At 36.8% G+C, this 16744-nt stretch overlaps 1 protein-coding gene across 1 annotated transcript in view; it reads right to left on the bottom strand.

The window, feature by feature from the left end:
* The window catches only part of GMDS (GDP-mannose 4,6-dehydratase), a 345832-nt gene that overhangs the window by 318782 nt on the left and 10306 nt on the right, over nucleotides 1–16744 (bottom strand). The window lies entirely within an intron of this gene.

Below are 16744 nucleotides of genomic sequence, written 5' to 3'. Positions count from 1 at the left end.
AAGCAGTAAGAAGGAGCTGAAGCAATATTTTGCTTGGGCACCAACACCAGCTGCACAGCACACACATTTCTGCATGCTTGGGATCTTTCTCCTCTGAGCAACACCTGAGAAACATAAAGGAAAAGATAATTCCACAATCTTCTGTGACAGTCAGCATGCACGTGAAAAAAAAATAAATTCTTGTGGCACTTACAGTATTCAACCAAATCTGGAGTATTTGAAGGAGATCCTGCTTATTGCAGAGTGTTTGGACTAGATGACATGTAAAGGTCCATTCCAACCCAAACCACTCTGATTCCATCCTTTTATTTAATACACAACCATCAGCATCTCCATGGCTTTCTTCCCCTCCTCATATCTACATACATACAAATACGACTGAACATTCCTGACCAGGGGGCTATAAAAGCCTACAGCTAACTTGTACTTAGGTTTGACAGAGATGTTCAGATTTTTTCATGTAAAAAATTGAATTTAATTCAAAAATTTTGTTCTTAAAGTTGCCTGGATAACTTTTACCTCCCATGAGCAAATAGAGCCTAGGATCTGTCTCTTCCTAAGTACTGTAGCCCTGCACTGATGATCTGTGGTTCATGTCTCCTGGGATGAAGCCCAGAAATGCCTTTAGTAAACAACACGAATACTCTCAGTGTTGACTTGGCACAAAAAAGAATATCTAGCTCAGGGTGAAGAAGCTCTTCACATAACTATGAAAATTATGCCAGCTTCAGCTTTTACATATTCTGTGTTTGCATACTTATTGTGAGCCAGGTCACAAATCACTGTAACAGAGTATGTGCCTATAACATGCTGCACAATCTTCTGATGTAACTTCAGGTTTTTTAAGCAATCTGACAGAAGACAAACACTCTGGAAAAGTATTTTCCATTCTCCATCATCTTTTAACCATATTGTTCCTGCCAACTGTTTTATCTGAAAGCTGATTTTGACAAGACAGATAAACCTGCAGAAGGGTGCGGTTTACATTTGCCCTTTTTATTTGGTATTGTTTTTGTTGGGAGTTAATGTCATTGTTTTGGTTTGGGTTTTGGGGTTTTTTTACACTTGGTGGTGTTTTGGGTTTTTTCTGGATGTGGGCTAGTGTTTCTACCTGCATTATCTCATTGGTCCCTGTATTCAGAAGGATTCCAAATGACAAATACAGAAATCCAAGCTGTGGAGGACTGTACATATGAATACATATGGCAGTTAAAGTACTGCTCTGGATTCAAGAAGACTGACACAAAACATTGAACCCAAGGAGCTTCCATTTATATTTAAAACCACCTTGTTGGCAACAGAATTATTTAGTGATCAGACATATCACGGAAAAGGTGTATCAGGATATTGATGGGGGGTTTGTGCACAAAACCATCTTTCAGAAAGCATTATTCCTACACTGAGTCTTGTTTTGATGCTTGCAGAGCATTTATTACATTTTATTTTTAAAAAAGGTGATGTTCAGACACCCACTCTTAGACCTAAACATAAGATAAGGGAACACTTTCCTAACTTGCTCTGAGAGCAGGGAACATGTAGAACATCAGTTTCTCTGTCGATGTAGAAACACAAAATGGTTTGGGATGGACCTTGTAGGGACCTTGTAGGTCGCCTGGTTCCAAACTCCCCACTATGGGCAGAGATAATGAAGATTCCAAATTCCATCCTACTGGTTTTATACTGTTTAACATACAAAGAGGTGACTTCTCTTGCATGTGTATCTTGTATCCCCCTTCCCACAAAGGAATTCAGTTAACCCTCAAATTAAGGACCTGCAAAACTACCCAGAAGCAAGAGTGAGTTGCTGCAGATCATTGAGGTTTCAGTATCTGTATATTTTGTATTTTAACATCTTATTATTGTTGTAGATAGTTCTGTCCAGTAGCCCCCTGGGATAAGGTTTGGCCCAGTTTTCAAGAGCAACTTGAAGATTAGGAGGTGGGAACAGATGGTTTTAGTCAAAGCCCTTTAAATCAGTTCCAAAGTGTAATATTTTCACACACTCCCCATGCTTACCACCCATCTAAAAAATATAAAGAAAAAAAAATCAAAAAGTGACAGAAACTGAGAAAAAAAGATGAAACAGATTAATTCATTTGGTTTGGCTTTTGTGCTACAATTTGGTAAGTTTTAATATGTAATAAAACAATCTACTGCAGTTGTACTATTATCATTACATTTAGCACATGACATGAGAAATAGTAAAAATCTTTAGCATTACTAACATACAGAAAATACCTTTGATGATATTCCAAGCAATTAATATGTTGCCACACAGTGCAATCAAGTCTTTTAATGATGCAGTTCAACTTGGATGAAATGTGGTATCTAATAATAACAATTTAATAAACAGTTAACAGAGTACTCTTTTCTATTATCCTCTCTCTAATAATTTGTCACATCTTTTGTATAACAGTTTCTCACACAGTGTTATAACAAAACAAACCAGGGAAAAGAAAAAAAAATTAGTAGGTAAAATACATCTGATTAATAGTAAAAAAAAGTGCAGATTGCGCAGCCTCCAGGTCTCATTGCCTGTCAGCAAGCAATTTTCTATTTAAAACACAGCATTTTAAAAATAATTACTATATGTTTCCAAGTTAAGAGAAATACAATAATTGGAATTCTGTGGGATAACTGCCATTTCATTAAGATCTTTTAAATTACAGTCATTGACAAAAATAACTATTTCCCTATTGCCCTCTTATTTGCAACCACAGTTTCTAAAGCAAAAGTTTTTAAAACTAGCTCTAGTTATGTGAAAGAATGGTCAAATACAGTAATAAATGTACTAATAACAATTTCAGTAAAGGGAAGAAAATGTGAACAGGCCACCACAGACTGTCTGGAGAAAAAACCCTAGACACCAGGGAAAAAACCTTCCCCTTATTTATAGGCTATGCTTACAAAAAATAACATCTGTGCTTAAGTTCTTAAAATTAATCCACCCTCATTTATAGCAAACATTTTAAACTATAATTTTATAATGTACTGACAAAAATGATATTTTAGATGACCAGATTTAATTTAGTGAGTATATATTTTCTGATTTTATGCAAATCTAATCAGGTTGTACAGATCACTTCATGTAGGCTAAAAGCTAAAGAAAGCAAAAAATAAGCACTAATTCACGAAGATCAAGAAGCTACATGAGCCAGCACCAGCACTTTACAAATACTAGTCCAATTAAAGCCAAGAAAAAGCACATCAGAAAGCTTAGTCTGAAGTAAGGTCTCTAACTGTGTATTAGTGGAAGTGAATAAAATATACATTTCCATTTCACAGCTTCATTTAAGCTCTGGTCTGACATTACAGCATGATACTGCCATCCAGAAGAGGTGCTACAACCACAGCAGAGCCCACTTGGGGTTTGGAAGATACATGGAGAAGCATCCTCTGTGCTGGAGGCCCTGCCACATACCCAACACAGCAGGTAGAGATTACCACACAAACAGACCCAAGGGCCCCTCAGCAAAGGTGTGCAGTGACAGCCAAATTTACTCACATCCTTATGCACTTTGGGATGTTCTTTTCAAACTCATAGGCATATGAATGAAAGCTACTTCAAAAAGATTAAAAATCGCTTGTGATGTTTTTATTCATAACATTTAATGACACTATGGAAAAAGTTCCTCTTCAAATATTAAAGGCAAAGTGTTCATCTTTCCACACCCCACAAAATCAAAAGTGCCAGCTTATATAAAATAATATAAATCTAACCATAAATTAAAAGTTAAACTATATTTAATTAAGTTTCAATTGCTTCCTTGCCTTGAAATATAATTGCATTTTCAATATATTGTCTTTGCAACCTTTAAATCTTCAAATTATTTATACTCCATGGCATTAGAAAGTCATGTTTCACTTTGTTAACGCTGCACTTTGTGAACATGTTAACATCTAACAGTAAATATGCACATATAACATATCATTAAGAAAGATATCTCTCCTATAAAAATATTAGCATTTGCTTACAAAAGAAAAGTCAAATTTAGCCTACACTTGCTAACAGAAAGGATAATATACTGCAGGCAATTCTGTTTTATCAATGGGGTCATTGTACTAAACTTACTTTTCCTTCCCCTCCCCCCTACTCTTTTGTTTTAAGGCAAACTGTTCATGGATTAAAAATATTTCAGCTTTATTAAGGAAACAATTGAATCAATAGAAAAATTGCCCCGTGAATGAGGGCAGGTTTTCATACTAGATACTGTTACATGGATTTTTCAACCATTAAATTGCAACAATATTACAGCTCATAGATTGCTAAATCTACACTGAAACTATCAAATAATTTCTATTGATCAGTTGCATTTCATTATTGGAAAATTTTGACTTCAATATGACTTGATGCTAATTGTCAGATTTTCGATTATTTATTCTAAACTGAAGCATTGGAGAGAAAGTTCAAATCGTTGGCTTTGACTTATTCAGTAAAAATAAAGAATACTCTACTCTAATATTTATAGAGGAATTCTAGTCCAGTACCTTAACCACAACTCCAAAGCAGCGAATTATAAGTAATAAACTACTTACACAATTTAAACACATTTAACAGTATGCAATTCTCCAAAAACCACCCAAAGCTTGTCTTCAACTGACTTGTATGACATTCTTTCAAAACCTAATTAGCATTCAGCATTTACAGTCCAATTGCTAATACGTATTCCTTATCACTATAAGCTATTAAAAAAGTACAATGTAGAAACATGTACAGCAACCTTGTGAAATGCAGCTGTTCCCTGAAATTTGCAGCATTCAGTAATGGTACATCTAAATGTGACAAAATGAAAATGTACAACACCTAGAAATACTGATAGCTGAACAAAATCAAAGTATCAGACAGAGCACAGTAACAAAAAACTGCAAGCATGAAATGCTCCCAAGCACTATAAAGAACCTCTGCCAGTGATTTGAGTTGCCTTCAGTTCACACCTCATGACAAGTCAATCAATCCTATTTTTTTTCCTTCACTAAAGTGTTGCAACCAGTTTTAGGAACATCTAGTACATTAAAAAAAAACCAAACAAAATAAGCTTGTAGTGTTTTACAGAACTCCTTGCATAGTACTTCTGAAAATAATTCTCATTTATCAGCTATATACATACTGTAGCATTTTAATTAAGTTGTAACTTTTGAAATCTGCAGAAAGAATTATATACCTTTTTATTTCAGATAAACTTGCAAAGACTACTACTGTAATTCAAGTTTAGACATGGAAGAGATAACAGTATAGATCACTATCATAAAAAAGGTATCTTATATTATCCTTTACTCAATTCAAATTTTATTTTAATTTTTTTCTGTGGAATTGGGATTTTAGATAATGTGGATTTAGGAAACTAACTGTATCTTTTACTAGCTCCAAAGACTTAGCTATGCTGAATGTATGCAATGTTTTCAGGAGCATTTTTTAGAGCCTTGCAATTAAATTTTACTACCCAGCTAACTAAATACATAGGCTGCATATGCCTTGTAATTAAAATACATCATTTCTGGTGGATGTTCTTTGCCACAGTGGAGTTTTAGAAACAAGTCAAAGGAAAAATATTACACCAATATAAAATTAGAAAAGCTCCACAGAACTCATAGCTTGTTACACAAACACACACAGAGCTTAAAAAATTCAGGAATATTAAGCATATTAAAATCTTTAAAGCAGTGCTTAAAGCTTCTAGCATCCTTTAATTTGTTTTTACATCCTTGTTTGATGCTTTAGTCTTTGTTCTGATGCTATGCCAGTGAAATTGCATCACCATGAAGCAACATTATGCAAGAATGTCTGGCTAAAATTAAAATGCTATTTCTCAGCATCACATACTTACAGGAAAAATGCAGTTCAGACATTCACAATTCAATTATGCTAGCCAATATATTTGGTAAATACTTAATGAAAAATAGGGTAATGGAAAGCTAGTATGCATAGTTGTATAGGAAAATAAACCACTAGACTAATCCTGTTGCTCTAGCCAGTCCTTTGGAGTCCAAGTCTATCACCAAAGATGCTCAGAACAGCTCCATTTCAAAAAGCTGGAGTGATCAAAACAAGTTGAAACTGGGGAGTTCTTAATGTAAAGTAACACAGTACTAGATTTTTTTAATTAAGCTTTTTCCAAATAGCTGATTAGCTATTACATAAAACATACCTAACCTCTACAAAACAAGTTGCATGTTAGAGCACAAACACATATCAAGATGTTCTCTCTCTCCAGACCTTAGTGTTTTGCACAAGCAGGGGCAAGTTCCTATGTTACAGTTCTTTAGTGTCTATAGAAAATGAAGACATTTCCTGAATAGCTGTTTTCTGCCTAATAAAATGTAACACAGCATCATCAAAATATGATGATGCAAAATATGAAACTGCAGCAACAGTATTTAAACCATTCTGATACCTAATTCTGATGGATTGTCAACAAATACCAGATGTACACTGTTTACAAAGCAAACAGTCATCTCATTCACAAGAGACACTCAGTTAAGATACAATATTCTCTAGATATTCTCTCATGATTTTTGCTTTAAAAATAAAAATGAACGGAACATCAAGATATCTTAGACACCTCAAAATGACAACTTTCACTTTTTCCTAACAGCAATACTTATTGACAATAATGAAGTAGCAAAAAAAAAAGTCTCAACATAGTTCTGGAACTTATAAACAAATAATGTTTCCTCTTCCTTCAATTTCTAAAATGCTCAAGGAAAAACAGAAACTTGTGCCCATAGTCTATTGTAACAGTGGAATTATTCTCTGTTCTGTCACTCCTGTTCACACAGCCATCCTAAATCATAGGGGTTCTGTGAGTTTGACTGTGCACGTCTCACTAAAACAGTTCTTTCACAGAAATGTTTTGTGTGATTTAGGTTTTCTGATGCTGTTTTACATACTAAGAAAATAAATGAAACCATTTTTTACTGCAGAAAATACTTTATTTGTCTTGTTTTGCATGCCTGTAAAACACCGAGACGCTTTAAGACACACAGTCTATTTCATCCACAGATGAAGGAAGTTGAGAGGATATACATGCATTTTTAAAGTTGCAGAAACCACAAAGCCAAACTTACATAGAACAAAGAACAAATCTAGCATTACTCAGCAAGAGGACTGGAAACATGCACACACACATACATCCCGACAGTTCTAATGAAACTGAAGGAAAAAAAGAAATACTGCTTTGTTATGCAAATGCACCATTTCAAAATTGAGAAAAATTAAATGATGTCATTCAAGCTAATATCCTTACCTCAATGGAAAAGTGGCAAGAGACAACAACAACCCTCCCTCCCCAGCAACCCCCTCGCAAACATTTCAATGAGGTTTGGCTTCAATAGCAGTCTGTAGCATTTAGCCTCAAGAAGAATTACCGAGACAGTTTTGGAACTGCTTATTTTAAAAAGTTTGCATTTGTTCTGCCAACCTAATTCATCAAGACAATCAGCGCAATGCATGTACTATTGTGTAGTCACAGATTTTTCATAGCTTCCATTTCTAGTGTTCAGAACAGCAATTTAGTAAATGGTTTGTAAAAATATAAAAACACAACCATGTTATTTCTTCCAAGAACATATATTTTTATATATTTTTAATATGTCTCTATGGAAGTGTGTTCAGAGACACAATGTAAAAAACATTTAAATTCTATAACAGACTTAACATTTAGCAAAAGAAAAAAAGTATTAAAATAGCTTCAGATTATTACTCATCAAAAAAATCAAATGCATTTCCTTAATTTCATAGCTTGACCCATGTTGATATAGCAGATATTGTATAAAATTGTTATGCCTAGATTTTTCTTAAAATTGCCGCTTTAAGACATTAAATAATAATAAAATAAGCAAAAGAATAAAAAAACCAAAACACACATAGACACACTCCTTCTTCTGCATGAGCAGTAATTTAAGCACAATGAAAAAGCCCCAAAAGTCAGAGCCATTATATTAACACTTTCCACAGGGTATGATGAACGATACTGAAAATCACCTACACTCTGGCAGACCTGTGTTACCCTCCAATCCCAGTAAACTGCAGCAGCTAGCACAATTTGCAACACTTCAAAGTGAGTCAAATATAATTTTCTTTAAACCTGTAAAAAATAAATTACATAGTGGTTTGGTTTTCTTAATAGCTTGATGAAGAGGGTGGATGGATCACTAAAATATCAAAACATGGTAAAAGAAACATAATTATATGAGAAACAAGTTCTTATCAAAATAGAAACCTGCCAGATATCCTCAAGCTGCTGCAATAGTTTCTCAGGCAGCTGGGTTGAAAAGCATGTTTACAGAAAGTAAACGCTTAACAAGGTCTATCCTAAATATAACCATTAAAGCTAATGCTCAGCCAGGATGGCTGCACTCAGAGCTGTAAGAGAAATAAAATATACTACAAAATAAGATAGCACCCCATATTGAATTTTCTAGCCTTGACACAATTTCTTGACCTGTCATGCTATACTACTAATAATAATTTCTCAACTTCTTTTACATCTTTCTACCATGACACCTTAAAAACTGAGGGCTTGAGCAATCATTGACATCAAAGCCTTCAATTCCACCTTTTATTTTGGGATCGCCCTACTCCAAAATTTTAGATGTAGATGAGCACACAACAAAATACGTTCATGTCTATGATGACTGCAGCTATTTTGCAGCCATTAATTTTGTACTTAATAAATACTAAGCCAAACCCTGGACTAGTTTTATTAATCAAACGCTTCTAGAGAGAGATTTGCAGCTTGACCCATTTTAACAGCAAATTTAATTTTGGGGATCAGAGCAGAACAGACTGCAGCTCTTTTCCTAAGAATGCTGACATTTAAGTAAACCTTACCAAAGAATGCTTGCCTGATTGAGGACTGACATTTCCTTTCTCTAACTCACTTAAATAAAATATAGGCTTTCTGGCCAACTCCTACAGTACCCCAAGGCAGCTGTATATCACTTTCAGTTGCAACTTGTGAATACTTTCTTTTTCTTTCTGTCTCTTTATTTTGACATGCATATTATGTTAGCTGATTTCAATCATGTTGCATGAGTGGATGACATACCTTAAAAGATTAAGTTTTGCCACCTGGGACTATTCCAGAAATTCAGTACTTTATAGCATCTCATACCCTTCTTCATCCTCTATGCGCCTGCACTATCAATAGTAGCTTTCTTCCCTATTTTATGCCAAACGACAAGTCTTTCAAGGCTTCAGTTGATACAAGTCAGTTTGAAGTGTCATTCCCCCCCATTCCCATTCCAGGATGGAGCTGCTCCATTGTGTACAACGCTCTGCTGCCATCTATTTGACACAAGAAATATGACACTGTGACTGCCACAGCTGGTTTTGCCTTCCCTTTCCCCACCTCTCTCTTCCCCTGCAGCGGCTGTTAGAAGAAAACTCTCAGGGAAGTTTTTGATCACTCCTCCCTACTCGTGCCCAGAAGCAGAAACCACTTCAGCAATTACTTTTGTACTTAAAAAAAAATAGCTACAGTAACAGCAGAGGTTTGATTACTGCAAACAAAGGTAGAATTATATGATATATCACTCTTCTCTAAAAAGGGAATCCAAGTTAACAAACTTTGATTTATCAGTCAGCTCTAAATAAAATCTGGTTTAAAGCAATTATTTTAAAATTTGCAATTTAATTATGCAGCAGCAGAGCCCATTGAGGGTTGATTTCAGCAGGTATCCAGATGTAACTGGGGCCACGGTACCAAATGAACATGGATTCACTGGCTGTCCCCCTTTACTACACCAGACTTAAAATTCAGAAGTCAGTTAGGAAGTCAAATCACAGAGCCTCCAAGTAGAAACCACACACAAAGCACGAGATGAAGGAGGTGGTACTTTACCCGTCATCAGGGTCACAAAGATAAACACCACTTCATTCATCACAGCATTCAGCCCGCTTTGTATGTGACTGCACAAAACAAGAACAGCAGCTGAAAAAAGTCCCCAGCTTGTATTTGTAACATATCATGCGAGAGACACCCACTGAAAACTCTTAAAGGAATCTATAATCTTCAGTTACAGATCCATGACTGTGCACATTCTGCTCTTTAATTACTAAACCATATGGAAAAGTCCTGTCTCAGGGCTGTCTCAGGGCTCAGTCTGGTCCTTTTCGCATCCCTGATTAAGTACTACTTTTTTTTTTACACGGCTGATTTTCCAATACACTTAAGTAACATATTTGTAGGAATGTGCTTCAGTGCTTACCCTGGAAATGATTCATAAGATAAAAAAGCAAAAAGAAGACTAAAAAAGTGCAAGCTCTTCACAGGAATTATAAATAATGTCACAGTGATCCAAAAAGCATTTGAACTCTTGTGTATTTTTCTACAGAGAGGGAAATAACACCTTAGTTCAGAGCAAGAGTAGGGAGAAAAGGAGGGGTTCCACTGCTGGAGGGAGGGTGCAGGTAAGGAGAAAATGAGAGATGTGGAATAGGAGGGCACAGAGGCAATACCAGCCTGCAGCAGAGGTCATGAGAGTTCTTCTGTAGTTAAAATATACCCATAAACATAATGCCTTACTTTTCTAATGGGTATTAACATAAGTAATACTTGGTTTGGGGAGCAATTTGTTAAAGCTTGCATTTGTTAATAAATAGTAGTACCACTGAGTGCTTTATTCCATTGTTCTTTATATGTATTCATAGCATTTACAGCTATAATACATACAGTTAACTATTAAATTTAATCTGTTTAAGAAAATTAATAGTTGCACTAAGTTCTTTACTAACACTTGGTTTTAAATCTATTTAGTCTGACAATACAAGCTGCAATTACAGGATTGTATAAAGTTGCCATAAATACTTAGTAAGCCAAGAGAAGAGATATATATAATTCCAATTGCTAACTATTACTGGAATTACCTTTCCTTCCAGGCCACACAGAATCTGTTTAAACAGGTACTGCACATATTATACTAAAAGCATTGCCTAAAATATTTCAAGTGTAAAACTACCTAAAATCTGACCACTCAGAAGGAATTAGATTACTTAAAGAATTTAAGGTACACAGCATAACAACACATATAAGCATTTGAAAGTACCACTTAAGAGGCTTACTCTGCCCTCTGGTGCACTCCATCCCACAAGGACACAGCATCCTGCACAAAACTCAGGCGAGCATCAAAACAACTTCAACAGTCTGAAGTTAAAGCAGTTAAAAGAGTGTGCTGAACTAAATTAAGACAGTTCAGCACACTACAAAATCACACCCTGGGTAATAGCAGCATGTGCAAAAGCACTAAAGCACTCTGCAGGATAGAAGGTAGCCCAGCTAGTTTTTATTCCTTTGTATTTACAGCAGAGAGCCTAATTGTCCTGGCTAAGGACCAAGACCGACCATCTAAAGCCCTGTGCAAATACAGTGTTTGCTGGTTAGCACAACAATTTTCCAGCAAGGTTGTGTTCCCAAGGCTGGTGTTACGAGCTGCCACCACCAGTAAACAGATGACAGGAGACACCTGAGCATGCCACAGACCCACAGCCCCACACAGGGGTCCTACACTAATCAGAGGTACCCTAGGGCAGAAGGCTCTATATTCATAGCCTGATAGTATAAATCAGGTTTGGAAACTCAGCTTTTTGGCTAACAAATTGAACAGCCACACATGCCAAATTAGAAGGAATTTGATATCAAATTGAGACGATAACATATTCTATAAAGCACAGCTATAAAATTCTCTAATGACATAAAATTAAGGTCTGTTAGGCGTGTTTTTTCCTGTGAATAAGTTGTGCTACATCTCTACAGAGTATTGCTAATAGTCCTTAAAATTAACTAGACTAGATCTTGTTTCACTGAACAGTCAAAATTTTTCTACTACAAAACATACAAAAAATCCATTCATTTTCTCAGAAGCTGTGAGCTTTCATTACGAAGGATGAAATGAAATGCTTTCCTTACTTTTAAAATCCATGCAATAATAAAACAGCATACTGAATGATAAGAACTACAAGGTACAGTACATAAACCATGAATTATGCAATTATAAGCAATTATCAGCATTGCTAGTAATGAAATACTGGAAAAGCTTTACAATTAGTTCTTTTAATTATTTCACCTCCAGTTTAATATAAGAAATACTGTGTTAATGAAAAAAAAAGTTTAAAAGTCCAAGGGCCCAACAACAACAAACACTATTTTTTGCCATGAGAAAGCATTGCAGGATCAGAACCAAACTGTGTATATACAGTTAGCATATAAAAATAGAAGTAGCATCATTAAGATTTACTTGTTCATCATGTTTATGTGTGATTAAAAAAACCCACCCAACAAATTAGAGAGGTCCTGTTTAATGGACCATACTACAAAAATGCATCTCCAGTGCAAAAGAATTCTTTTCAGAATTAATCCATCAAATAGACAATGAGAGCAAAAGGAGGGCACATTCCCAAACCTGGCAACTGAACAGCATGAGACTTTGAAATGATGCCAGAACTGTGCAATCAGGAGACTTCAGTGCTTAGCTCCATGCTAAGTTATTTAGTGCCTTGACTTTCCTCATAGCTAAGCACTCACTGTACACGCACCATGAAAGTGCTTGCCTCATGTGAGACAGCCTCAGAGTGACACCATCCTCTGTGACACAGACTTTGTTATAGGTGATTTTCAGCTCTACTAACTGCATGGATAGAAAGGTGATTGGAGAAGAGTACTGCCCCTACAACATCTCTGATAAAACCTGCAGGAGAAAGTCAGCTATATATAGTTTTAATTATCAGATTCACTTGTGTACTAAACAAGAGGATGCCAGCTTCCATGCCATGACCCAAACACTACCTTCTTCAATATAAAGTTGCATAGCACCATCCCCCCCCAGCAATTATCACAACCACAATTACAACTGCTGGAAGAAGCATCCCATAAAAGACTGTGATAGGAAATGAAAAAGATGACCTCTTTCCCATATGGTTCACATTCCTCAGACCACAAGGAGTCTGGGGATGCAAACAGGCTTTAGAATGTGATGTATTAGTAGATAAGACTCTCTTCAGGTAAGCTAAGAAAGCTCATCCTCCTATATTCTGGTCTTCATGGGTGATTTTTACCATGCCGATATCTGTTATGGGGACAACACAGCAGGTGGAAGCCAGAAGGTTTCTGGAGGGCACTGATAACCTGATGTGGGTGACTGAACAGCTCACAAGGGGAAATGCTATGAACAGACAATTCTTACAGTTGAGGAAGAACTGGTCAGGGCAGTCTTAGCCCACAAAAGGACCGGAGGATCTGTCATTTGAGGAGGAGCTGCAAGAGCTGAGGTTGTTTAGCCTGAAGAAGGCTCAGAGGGTGATCTCCCTGATGTGTCACCTGATGAGTGGAATGGGAAAGGATGACCGAGACAGACTCCTCTCAGCAGTATACAGTGACACAAGGTGAGGCAACGGTCAGAAACTGAAATACAAGGAAACATGATATTTAAAAATATGAAAATTTGTGGTGGTGTGTGCTAGTTTTTTACTGTAAGAGTGAAGGAGCTGCAGAGGTGAGGAAACAGGCTGCTCAGGGAGGTTGTGGGGTCTCCATCCTACTAAACACTTGACTGGAAAATGTTCTTTGTAACCTGCTCTAGATAACTCCCCTTTGAGTAATGGGGTTGGACTAGACTGTCTCCAGAGGTCCCTTCTGACCTTCAACCATTCTGCAACTCTGTTGAAATTATATGATGTAAACTTTTACTTGTGTACTTCAAGTTTCCCCTCTCTGTAGTTATCCCACCTTCCCACCAATCCAGATTCAGGATCCAGTAAGAGACATAGATGAGCACAGGCTTTTGCGTAAGTTGGGATTTTCCTCCCTGGCCTCTGAAGACCGATGCACTGACCAGGCTATTTAATACTACTAGGACAGCAAGCCATGAAACCAGCCCACATTTAACTGCTTGTATATACTGAAAAAGTTTCAAGTGCTAAGATAACTTTTACTGAGGTTACACTGCCTTTTGGATCCAGAAATTTGTCAAAAGATACTTTCCAGCTTCACTAATTCAGTACAACTCAAAGCATACAAACAAAATTTTACAGTTCAGTCAAACTCTGATGTGATCATTTGTTCTTCAAGAAAAAATAGTTACAACTTCATATCTATGTGTGTGCCTCCTCTGAAAAATGTGCAAAAAGAGACATTTACATTATTTTAGACAACCTACATTTGGATAATTGATTTTGAAGACATTCAGCTGAAGGATATGAATATAGAGTTATGGATAACAGACTTTAGATTAAACTATCTGCATGTTACTATATCCAATAATAGATAATTATTTAGAATCAATATATTGTAAACTCCCATAAAACCAAATTAAATGAAAAATAAAACATGGCCAGTTCACCGGGTTCCCCAAGAACTATGATTCAAAGCAGGAGGACATATAAAGACTGGATAGAGAAAATGAGGCTGAGCTGTTTATTTAGCAGCCATGAAGTGAATGTGCTACTGTTTTCTGAACTTCCTATGGTGAAGCCACAGTGCAGAGAGCTAATCCCTGTTTCTCACCAAAACAGACAGCAATGCACACTGGATAATTTGTTCCTACTGATGATATCATTCTGTTGAGTTTACTGTTTTTAATAAGGAACAAGTTTCAGTCTTCTCTCACTTTCCCCCATGTACAAGATCAGATCAGCCTCCCAGTGACCTACTTTATGAGTCACAGTCCTCACTATTTATGATTCAGAAAAACGTCTTCTCTGACAGTATTTCCCAGACTACTGCGGGTTCATTCCAAGAACCAATTTCATCTTCATTGGTTTCCTACAGGAAACCAGACCAACTTCCTATGATTTTATTTTCCTTCATTTCAGCATGGCTCACATAAACTAACTGGAAGTGAGAGTGATACAAAACTTTATTCTGCATAAACACAAGCCAATACAAACACCACCAAAAAAATCCTGAAGACGTCACCGGTTCAAAGTGACCAGAATGTGAAGCAAGCTAAGATTAGAAGTTCTTTTCCCTCCTTCCCCAAACATGATGCATACAAGCAAACCCAGTAAGTTTATGTAACCACAGTCTGATGCCAACAGCTGTTTGGTGAAGATATTCACCTGAACAGATGGCCAAGTTCTACTCCCTCTTTCAACATTGGTAATTGTTTTAAAATGCTAAACACTGTTGGACTTTTTTTAACTCCTACCAATAACCGAGTCAAGTTCTCCCAACCCCCTCAGTCAACAGACTCGGGGTGCTTATCTTCTCTCCTCAAGTGCAACAACAGAAGTACTACTGGAGACGCTAGGAAGCAAGTACACCTTGAAGAAGCTCATCTACACTTCCCATAGGACTGCTAACATTGCCTAAGTATTAGCCTGCTGCATCCAGGTCAGCTTCTAACAGAGCCATTTTCATTGCCCTCCAGGACATGAGGACATTAGCTTTCCAAAAGCCAAGAGCCAGTGCCAGATCTGCATTGGCTCAGAGTCACAGCGTAGTCTGAGCTGGAAGGGACCCAGGAGGACCACCAAGTCCAACTCCTAAGTGAATGGCCCACATGGGAGTTAAACCCACAACCTTGGCATTATAAGCCCCATGCTCTAACCAACTGAGCTAATCATGCAGTGAGGCATTTGTGGAATAATCCATCCCATAAACCATGGCAGAATCATCCAAGAATCCATAGCAGCAGCATGAGCACCACTATTACCCTCATGCACTATTACCCTTCATGTCCTCCCAGTGCTGTGACCAAGCTGTTGCAACTTCAGCAGGCACGTGGAGATAGATGATGTTAGCATGGTACTAACATTCTAGTCCCAAATTAAGTGGGACAGGTAATTCCCACAGAGATTGCTATAAAGTGAACCACTTCAAGAAAAGGGATGCTGGGACACCTAGCTGTGGGCTGCAAATATCCAGAATAATTTGCTGGCTCAGATTTCACTCTGCAAAGCAGCAGTTCAGTTATCTTCTGGACCATCTTCTGCCCTTGGACTAATATAGCCCTGTTGTTATGCTGCTCTACGTGAGCTAATAAACTAGACCCATGTTAACACAGTTAATTCAATCATGCAAGCAAATTAAAAGCAGATTTATTCTCATTTCATGTCTGTATTCTGCTGTGTGTGTTGTCAATAACTGCAGTCTTTCCATGTGATTTCCTCTTGCTGCGTTTCAAGGCTTACAGTGATAGGAACAACACACTGCTTTTTGTGGGAAGGCTTACTCAGAAACAAAAGCTAAACTGAATTTCAGGAGGCTTAAATACTCCTTCCCTTCTCACCTCAAGAGAAGCCAGGGAATAAGGTCACTTTAGAATGCTTACACATTACACACAATAAGGACAGGACACATGACTGAAGCACAATTTATTTTAATGACAATTTTCTACCTGGACGTCAGTTTCAGTTTGTAATTATGAAGTATGAATGGGGATTTTGCAAGTAAATAGTGGTCACTTGTTAGTAAACTGAGCTTTTACAGCAGCCTAGCTTAATAAATGTAAACCACCAAATTATTGCCTCTGCTATTCATTTTCCATCCTTCTGCTGCAGCAGTACTTGCCAGGGTCAAATTACTAGGTTTTAATAATTCCTTTTTATTCCGCTGTCTCTAACTTGATTTTTTGTAACCAAAAGTGTTATAATGCTTCAGGTAGTAACCTATTGTTTGTAGGTCAATATTTCAAAGAGTATCACCTGTGTGAAAACTGAGATAGGAGAAGCCTTTATAGAAATTATGCATTCTGATATATGTATTGATTTTAAACAAACCAAATAATATTGTTTTAAGTACTGCTTGGC

This window comes from Geospiza fortis, unplaced genomic scaffold, assembly GCF_000277835.1.
Source record: "Geospiza fortis unplaced genomic scaffold, GeoFor_1.0 scaffold154, whole genome shotgun sequence".
Classification (NCBI taxonomy): domain Eukaryota; kingdom Metazoa; phylum Chordata; class Aves; order Passeriformes; family Thraupidae; genus Geospiza; species Geospiza fortis.
Note: the sequence above shows the minus strand (reverse complement) of the source record. Positions and strands in the feature narration are given on the sequence as shown.